Genomic DNA, 10668 nt, shown 5'->3' on the forward strand with positions numbered 1-10668 from the left:
CTCGTGGTCAAGGCAGGCAGAATGTTCAGGCAGGCGGGTACAAAGTCCAGAAACAGGCAAGGCTCAAAACTGGGAGGACTAGAAAAAGGAGAATGCAAAAAGCAGGAGAACGTGTAAAACCCTGGTTGACTTGGAAACATCCAAGACGAACTGGCACAGAGAGACAGGAAACACAGCGATAAATACACTGGGGAAAACAAGCGACACCTGGGGGGTGGAGACAATAACGAGGACAGGTGAAAATGATCAGGGTGTGACAAGCATACTCATTTTGCAGATGTTATCGCGGGTGTAGAGAAATGTTTATGTTCCTAGCTATAATAGTAATAATAATAATATATGCCATTTAGCAGACGCTTTTATCCAAAGCGACTTACAGTCACAGTAATAGTACCTAAAAGACAAGAATGAAGAAATATACAATTAGAACGAGCAATGTCAGAGTGTGAAATATAATTATACAGTGCATTCAGAAAGTATTCACATTTTGTTGTGTTACAGCCTGATTTCAAAATGGATTAAATGGATTTTGTTCCTCACCCATCAACATACAGAGGGGCAAAAAAGTATTTAGTCAGCCACCAACTGTGCAAGTTCTCCCACTTAAAAAGATGAGAGAGGCCTGTACTTTTCATCATAGGTACACTTCAACTATGACAGACAAAATGAGAAGAAAAAAATTCCAGAAAATCATATTGTAGGATTTTTTATGAATTTATTTGCAAATTATGGTGGAAAATAAGTATTTGGTATTTCTGGCTCTCACAGACCTGTAACTTCTTCTTTAAGAGGCTCCTCTGTCCTAAACTCGTTACCTGTATTAATGGCACCTGTTTGAACTTGTTATCAGTATAAAAGACACCTGTCCACAACCTCAAACAGTTACACTCGAAACTCCACTATGGCCAAGACCAAAGAGCTGTCAAAGGACACCAGAAACAAAATTGTAGATCTGCACCATGCTGGGAAGGCTGAATCTGCAGCTGAAGCAGCTTGGTTTGAAGAAATCAACTGTGGGAGCAATTATTAGGAAATGGAAGACATACAAGACCACTGATAATCTCCCTCGATCTGGGGTCCACGCAAGATCTCACCCCGTGGGGTCAAAATGATCACAAGAACGGTGAGCAAAAATCCCAGAACCACACGGTGGGACCTAGTGAATGACCTGCAGAGAGCTGGGACCAAAGTAACAAAACCTACCATCAATAACACACTACGCCGCCAGGGACTCAAATCCTGCAGTGCCAAACGTGCCAAACGTGGGAGAACTTGCACAATTGGTGGCTGACTAAATACTTTTTTGCCCCACTGTAAGTAACATAGTAAACGTAAATCTGGGACACTGAAATGAGTATGATATGTTACGTTTGGTATGGTTACATAAGAAAGATGGCTACTCGAGGCAAAAATTGAAGTAGGGTGATTGGTCGCATTGGATGAGTGGGCGTATAACAACAACGTCTAGCAACTCAAAGCTTGCGAGTTCGAATCTAATCACAGACAATTTTAGCTAATTAGGAACTTTTCAACTACTTACTACTTTGCTACTACTTAGCATATTAGCTAACCCTTCCCTAACCTTAACCCTTTTAGTTAACCCCTAAACTTAACCCTAACACCTAACACTAACACCTAGCTAACGTTAGCCAGCTCGCTAACGCTAACCACCTAGCTAGAACTCATAACATTTCATACGTTTCGCAAATTCGTAACATATAGTACATTATGCAAATTTCATTTGTAAGAAGAATTGTAATTCGCAACATATCATTGGGGCGGCAGGGTAGCCTAGTGGTTAGAGCATTGAACTAGTTGACAAGCTGACAAGGTACAAAGCTGACAAGGTACAAATCTGTCGTTCTGCCCCTGAACAGGCAGTTAACTCACTGTTCCTAGGCCGTCATTGAATAAGTTAAATAAAGGTAAAAAAATAAAATATAAAATTATGAAATGGGTGATGGACAATCACAAATGAATACATACCATACGAAACGTAACATAATGCTCTGAGACCAGGTTGGTCTCTAAGGTGCAGGGTTGAGTACTTGGTGGTAGCCGGGTAGTAAATGTCAGGGCAGGGTACTGGGCGGAGGCAGGCTAGTGGTGACTATTTAACAGTCTAATGGCTGGGAGATAGGAGCTGTTTATCAGTCTCTCGGTCCCAGCTTTAATGCTCCTGTATTGTCTCTGCCTTCTAGATGGTAGCGGGGTGAGCAGGCCATATCTCAGGTAGCTGAGGTACTTGTTGATCTCCTTGGCCTTCCTGTGGCACCGGGTGCTGTATATTTTGTACCATATAGTGTCCAGGCACCCAAATTGAACCTGTTTGAACACAGTAAGGGCTCTATTCAATCAGTGACGCGGAAGTTCAGTGTTACAGCATGATTGAAATGTAATAACGCTTCAGCGATACAGATTGAATAGAGCCCTACAGGTCCAGCAACACTTCCTATTACCTAGCTTTTTGTTTAAAGTCATCTGTTTTGTACAGATAATTGTGTATGGTGCAATATTGTTGCGTGCGTACTGAAGGTAAGTGAGGAGTCACACGCAGGAGAGCAGAAATGTCAGTGTAGCGTGTAACTTTTCATCAGGGCAAGTCCAAAACAAGCACAGTCCAGTACAAATGCCCAAAACACAACGGGAACAAACAGTTCACCCGTAAGGCGTAGAACAACAACGCACCTTACTAAAATCACTACACGCGAAAATACACTGAGGCTCCACAAGCAACAAGAAAAGATTATCCTGCACAAACCTAAGTGGGGAAACAGGGTAAATATACACACAGAAATCAAAGCAAATGAAAACCAGGTGTGACAGAACCAAAGACAAAACAAACGGAAAAAGGAAACATGGATCGGTGATGGCTAGTAGGCCGGCAGTGCCGAGGCAACACCGGCGAGCCACCTTCGTGTCAAATATGTAGACCTATGTCCAATATGAAAACTATAAGTGCTGCTCACTGCAACACAATGTACAGGCAATTATGTAAGGTGCAATATGCATGTCCAATATGAAAAAACATACTGAACCATCGTCCAATTGAATGGGTTAAATAGCATCGTAACAAATACAAGTAACAAATAATTAAAGAGCAGCAGTAAAATAACAATAGCGAGGCTATATACAGGGGTACCGCTTAGTTGAGGTAATGGAGGTAATATGTACATGTAGGTAGAGTTACTAAAGTCACTATGCATTGATAATAACAGAGAGTAGCAGCATGGAAGGGGGGGGCAATGAAAATAGTCTGGGTAGAATTCCTGGATGGCAGGAAGCTTGGCCCTGGTGATGTACTGGGCCGAACGCACAACCCTCTGTAGTGCCTTGCGGTCGTAGGCCGAGCAGTTGCCATACCAGGCAGTGATGCATCCTGTCAGGATGTTCTTGATGGTGCAGCTGTAGAACCTTTTGAGGATCTGAGGACCCATGCCAAATCTTTTCAGTCTCCTGAGGGGGAACAGGTTTTGTTGTGCCCTCTTCTCGGCTGTCTTGGTGTGCTTAGACCATGTTCGTGTGTTGGTGATGTGGACGCCAAGGAACTTGAAGCTCTCAACCTGCTCCACTACACCCCCGTCGATGAGAATGGAGGCGTGCAGGGTCATCCTTTTCCTGTAGTCCACAATCATCTCCTTTGTCTTGATCACGTTGAGGGAGAGGTTGTTGTCCTTGCACCACACGGTTAGGTCTCTGACCTCCTCCCTATAGGCTGTCTCGTTGTTGTCGGTGATCAGGCCTACCACTGTCGTGTCATCGGCACACGTAATGATGGTGTTGGAGTCGTGCCTGGCCGTGCAGTCTTGAGTGAACAGGGAGAACAGGACGGGACTGAGCACGCACCCCTGAGGGGCCCCCGAGTTGAGGATCAGTGTGACGTATGTGTTGTTACCTACCCTCACCACCTGGGGGAGGTCCAGGATCCAGTTGCAGAGGGAGTTATTTAGTCCTTAGCTTAGAGATGAGCTTTGAAGGCACTATGGTGTTGACCGCTGAGCTGTAGTCAATGAATAGCGTTCTCACATAGGTGTTCCTTTAATCCAGGTGTGAAAGGGCAGTGTAGAGTGCAATAGAGATAGCATCATCTGTGGATCTGTTGAGGCGGTATGCAAATTGGAGTGGGTCTAGGGTTTCTGGGATAATGGTGTTGATGTGAGCCATGACCAGCCTTTCAAAGCACTTCATGGTTACAGACGTGGGTACTACGTGTCGGTAGTCATTTAGGCAGGTTACCTTAGTGTTCTTGGGCACAGGGACTATGGTGGTCTGCTTGAAACATGTTGGTATTACAGACTCAGACAGGGAGAGGTTGAAAATATCAGTGAAGACACTTGCCAGTTGGTCAACACATGCTTGGAGTACACGTCTTGGTAATCCATCTGGCCCTTCGGCCTTGTGAATATTGACCTGTTTAAAGGTCTTACTCACATCGGCTGGGGAGAACGTGATAACACAGTCGTCCGGAACAGCTAATGCTCGTCTGGTAGGCTCGAGTCACTGGGCAGCTCTCGACTGTGCTTCCCTTTGTAGTCGGTAATAGTTTGCAAGCCCTGCCACATCCGACAAATGTCAGAGCCAGTAGAGTACGATTTGATCTTAGTCCTGTATTGATGCTTTGCCTGTTTGATTCTTCATCAGAGGGCAAAGAGGGATTTCTTATAAGCTTCCAGGTTAGAGTCCCGCTCCTTGAAATTGGCACCTCTACCCTTTAGCTCAGGGCAGATGTTGCCAGTAATCCATGACTTCTGGTTGGGGTATGTACGTACAGTCACTGTTGGGCCGACGTCATCGATGCACTTATTGATGAAGCCAGTGACTTTTTATCTTATTTTTTTTTCACCTTTATTTAACCAGTTAGGCAAGTTGAGAACAAGTTCTCATTTACAATTGCGACCTGGCCAAGATAAAGCAAAGCAGTTCGACACATACAACAACACAGAGTTACACATGGAGTAAAACAAACGTACAGTCAATAATACAGTCGAAACAAGTCTGTATACGAAGTGAGCAAATGAGGGGAGATAAGGGAGGTAAAGGCAAAAAAAAGGCCATGGTGGCAAAGTAAATACAATATAGCAAGTAAAACACTGGAATGGTAGATTTGCAGTGGAAGAATGTGCAAAGTAGAAAAATAAAAAAATAATGGGGTGCAAAGGAGCAAAATAAATAAATAAAATAAATACAGTAGGGAAAGAGGTAGTTTTTTGGGCTAAATTATAGATGGGCCGTGTGCAGTAATCTGTGAACTGCTCTGACTGCTGGTGCTTAAAGCTAGTGAGGGAGGGACTTGATGAGGGACTGTGGTGTACTCCTCAATGCCATCGGAAGAATCCTGGAAGGTATTTCAGTCTGTGTTAGCAAAACAGTCCTGTAGATTAGCATCTGCTTCATCTGACCACTTTTTATTGACCGACTCATTGTTGCTTCCTGCTTACATTTTTTGCTTGTAAATAGGAATCAGGAGGATAGAATAATGGACAGATTTGCCAAATGGAGGGCGAAGGAGACCTTTGTACGTGTCTCTGTGTGTGGAGTAAAGGTGGTCTAGAGTTTTCTTTCCTCTGGTTGCGCATTAAATATGCTGGTAGAAATGAGGTAAAACTGATTTTATGGCCGTATGTTTATTTATGGCCGTATACAGCTCATTGAGTGCGGTCTTAATGTCAGCATCGGTCTGTGTTGGTATGTAGACAGCTACGAAAAATACAGATGAAAACTCTCTAGGTAGATAGTGTGGTCTACAGCTTATCAGGAGATACTCTACCTCAGGAGAGCAAAACCTCGAGACTTCCTTAGATATCATGCACCAGCTGTTTTTTTTACAAATCTACATAGACCGCCACCCCTTGTCTTACCAGAGGCTGCTGTTCTATCCTGCCTAAAGAGTGTATAACCCGCCAGCTGTATGTTATTAATGTCATCGTTCAGCCACGATTCGGTGAAACATAAGAGATTTCAGTTTTTAATGTCCCATTGGTAGGATGTACATGCTTTTAGTTCGTCCCATTTATTTTCCTGCAATTGTACGTTGGCTAAGAGTACGGATGGCAAAGACAGATTAGCCACTCGTCGCCTGATCCTCACAAGGCACCCCGATCTCCTTCTGCAAAATCTCTGTCTCTTTCTCCTGCGAATGATGGGGATGAGGGACTGTTCAGGTGTCTGGAGTAAATTCCTCTCCTCCGACTCATTAAAGAAAAATGATTTGTCCAATTCAAGTTGAGTAATCGCTCTTCTGATGTTCAGAAGCTATTTTCGGTCATAAGAGACGTGTTTACTGAAGTGTAGTATTATGAAGTGTAGTATTATGATAATATTATTATTAACATTGTTTTTACATTAAAATGATTTTAATGACCTTAAGCCTACTATATTATTATTAACAGTAGCATTATAAATAATGTTTTATTTGTATTACTTTTGTTACCGTAGGAACCTTAATCATTACTTTTAATGCTAGTTACAATATTGTCAATGCTATAATATAATTTGTTCCTTTTTGATATTGGTTCAAATCTAACTCTGCTAACATTTGCCAATTTTAGGAATTTCGACAATTTCTGTAAATTTGTAACGTCTTCATTGCGGGAGTTTTATTGTGAAGGGTAATCGCCGAGGTCACATCCTAATTTTTGCTGCTTGGTCTTGCTTATTCTTGCTGGCTTCTCAGGGGTAATTTATTTATAAATGTTTATTGTTTATTTATTCAAAAATAGTAACATACAAAACACAAAAGACAGAACAGCCAGAGGGATTACATAAAAAAGAAATTACAGAGGAAAAATAAATCAAAACAAATATATAAAATATATACAAATAAATAAAAACCAAACATATTAAATCCAATACAGACATGTTGCGAATACATTTCAGACATTTTGTTTTGCAGTCGTTTTAATGATTCTAAATAATTTTCCAAATCAGTTGAAGATATTAAATGGTGCTTTTTCTTCATAAATGTTGATTTGTGTATGAAAAATGTTCAAAATAAAATAAAGAGATTAATGACAATACTGACATTCAGTTGTAGAATCAGTGTAGTAAAATAATGTCAAACTTTCTATTTCTATGGTTGTATGAATTTTCTTGCCAATTTATAACTTCACATCAGTCCAGAACACCTCACTATGCAAACAATTACAGAATAAGTGTTCAATAGATAGTTTTGATACTAAAATATAAACGCAACATGTAAAGTGTTGGTCCCCTGTTTCATGAGCTGAAATAAAACATCCCAGAAATGTTCCATACACACAAAAAGATTATTTCTCTCAAATTTTGTGCACACATTTGTTTACATCCCTGTTAATGGGCATTTCTTCTTTGCCCAGATAATCCATCCACCTGACAGGATTTAGGTGGTGACAGTGTTTCCTAGCCTCAGCGCAGTGTGCAGCTGGGAGGAGGTGCTCTTATTCTCCATGGAGTTTACAGTGTCCCATAACTTTTGGAGTTTGTGCTACAGGATGCACTTTTCTGCTTCAAAAAGCTAGCCTTTACTTTCCTAACTGCCTGTGTATATTGGCTCCTAACTTCCCTGAAAAATTGCATATCGCGGGGGCTATTCGATGCTAATGCAGAACGCCACAGGATGTTTTTGTGCTGGTCAAGGGCAGTCAGGTCTGGAGTGAACCAAGGGCTATATCTGTTCCTGGTTCTACATTTTTTGATGGGGCATGCTTATTTAAGATTGTGAGGAAAGCCCTTTCAAAGAATAACCAGGCATCCTCTACTGACTGAATGAGGTCAATATCCTTCCAGGATACCCGGACAGGTCGATTAGAAAGGCCTGCTCACTGAAGTGTTTTAAAGGGAGCGTTTGACAGCGATGAGGGGTGGTCGTTTAACCGTGGACCCATTACGGACGCAGATAATGAGGCAGTAATCACTGAGATCCTGGTTGAAGAGGGCAGAGGTGTATTTAGAGGGCAGGTTGGTCAGGATGATATCTATGAGGGTACCCCCGTGTTTACGGATTTGGCGTTGTACCTGGTAGGTTCCATGATAATTTGGGTGAGATTGAGGGCATCTAGTTTAGATTGTAGGACGGCTGGGGTGTTAAGCATATTCCAGTTTAGGTCACCTAACAGTACAAACTCTGAAGATAAATGGGGGGCAATTAATTAACATATGGTGTCCAGGGCACAGCTGGGGGCTGACGGGGGTCTGTAGCAAGTGGCAACAATGAGAAACTTATTTCTGGAAATGATGGATTTTTAAAAGTAAAAGCTCAAACTGTTTGGGCACAGACCTGGATAGCATGACAAAACTCTGCAGGCTGTCTCTGCAGTAGATTGCAACTCCACCCCCTTGGGCAGTTCTATCTTGGCGGAAAATGTTGTCATTGGGGATGGAAATTTCAGAATTTTTGGTGGCTAAAGGCTATAAGAACTGGTCATCTAGTGCATTGGGACAGAGATTAAAGGAACAGATTTCTGCACGTGGTAGAATATATTCAAGGCATAATGTACAGACAAGGGTATGGTAGGATGGGAGTACAGTGGAGGTAAACCTATGCGTTGCGTGACGATGAGAGAGGTTTTGTCTCTGGAGGCATCAATTAACATAGGTGAGATTTTTGCATGTGTGTGGGGTGGTGACGAAAGAGCTATGTAAGGCATTTTGAGCGGGACTGAGGGCTCTACAGTGAAATAAAACAATAAAAAATAGCCAAGACAGCAATAGACAAGGCATATTGACATTAGAGAGAGGCTTAAAGCAATCACAGGTGTTGATCAGGAGAGCTAACGGGTAAATGGCGATGAATGGGCAGAGTTGGTCAATTAGGTACATACAGGACCTGAGTTCGAGGCTGGGGCCGACAGGTAAACAAAATGAGGTACCGTGTTATTGAAACAGTCCAGGGGGCATCATCTGTGTAGCCGAGTGATCATAGGGTCAAAAGAGCAGCAATAGGTGAGTCAGGGTGCTGTTCGGTAGTCACTACTACACTGGGTGATCAGGGGACACAGCGTTCAGAAAAGCTAGCGGGCCGGGGCTAGTAGATGGTTCTGCGGCGATATTGTAATAGAATAGCCTGTTGAGACCACATCGGGCGATCACGTCGGCAGTCCATTCGCGATAGATCGCGGGGCTCTGTGTCGACAATAAAGGATCCAGGCCAATTGGCAAAGGAGGTATTGTAGCCCTAGAATTAGCATTGGCCTAGCTCGAGGCTAGCTGGAGCTAGCTTCGGGACAGAGGCGTTAGCTAACAGTAGCCACAGTTTGCAGTTAGCTAGCTATGACGGATTACTGATCCGGTGTAATGATCCAGACAGAAAGTTGCTCTGGGTTGCGATATGCTCTTTGCTCCGATATGCTGATGGTCAGTCTCAGCAAGGGAGAGAGCAGCAGACTGGGGATCCGCCTCTCAACATCACTCAGCTCTCCCTTCCCTCCACTGACACTGACCAAAATGGGACACAGTCTTCCAACAGACTGGGGATCTGCCTCTCAACATCACTCAGCTCTCCCTTCCCTCCACTGACACTGACCAAAATGGGACACAGTCTTCCAACAGACTGGGGATCTGCCTCTCAACATCACTCAGCTCTCCCTTCCCTCCACTGACCTCCAGTCTTACAACAGACTGGGGATCTGACCACTCAGCTCTCCCTTCCCTCCACTGAAATGGGACATAGTCTTCCAACAGACTGGGGATCTGCCTCTCAACATCACTCAGCTCTCCCTTCCCTCCACTGACACTGACCAAAATGGGACACAGTCTTCCAACAGACTGGGGATCTGCCTCTCAACATCACTCAGCTCTCCCTTCCCTCCACTGACACTGACCAAAATGGGACACAGTCTTCCAACAGACTGGGGATCTGCCTCTCAACATCACTCAGCTCTCCCTTCCCTCCACTGACACTGACCAAAATGGAACACAGTCTTCCAACTGGCAAAACTCGAGTCACACCGCATTATTTCTGCCTCATGCACAAATTCATGTTGTTACTCCTATGAACAGCGAAAGTGAAATATTCTTTGATATTAAATAAAAACCCGCCACTAATAATAACGCAATCCTATAGATACACTTTAATACTCATTCAATACTACTGCAATACTTGTTGTAATGCTGTATAAATAGGAAGAATGCGCGTTTTATGGATTGTAAAAGCGATGAATACAAAGTGTTGACAGTGCTGAGTAAGAACTTAAAAACAACGTATCTTTGCGGTATTCATTGACAGTCTCTCTCTAGTCATGGTTTTAAACGTTTTGAAATCTCACAGTATCAACTTTGCTGTAGCTTTCTTTAAGTCTGCTACTTTACTGCAGACATGGTCATCTGAGCCATACGATTGGCCAGCGGTAGGCCTACAGTGCACTTGATTTGCTCTCTGGGCTAGCCGGGAAGGCAGAGTTTTTACCTTCAGACACATGAAATGGTTCAAAATGGCAACAGTTCGCCTACCAGGCGCACAGGGCAGCTGAATTGGGTGCACCTACCGCCAACAGCCTGTGACAAAAAAAAAAAAGGAATACTAGGATTTATCGTTGAGGTTTTTACAGAAATGTTTGGCGATTGACCAGAAATGCCTTGGAGATCGACCGGTTGGTGACCACTGCTCTAGAAAGTTGAGTGAAGTTCAATCTCGTGCTTCTCTCTGTGGCAGTCTTGGGCTTGCATCTTAGAGGAAACACTGCTTGTAACCAT

This window comes from Oncorhynchus keta, chromosome 19 (genome assembly GCF_023373465.1).
Source record: "Oncorhynchus keta strain PuntledgeMale-10-30-2019 chromosome 19, Oket_V2, whole genome shotgun sequence".
Classification (NCBI taxonomy): Eukaryota; Metazoa; Chordata; class Actinopteri; order Salmoniformes; family Salmonidae; genus Oncorhynchus; species Oncorhynchus keta.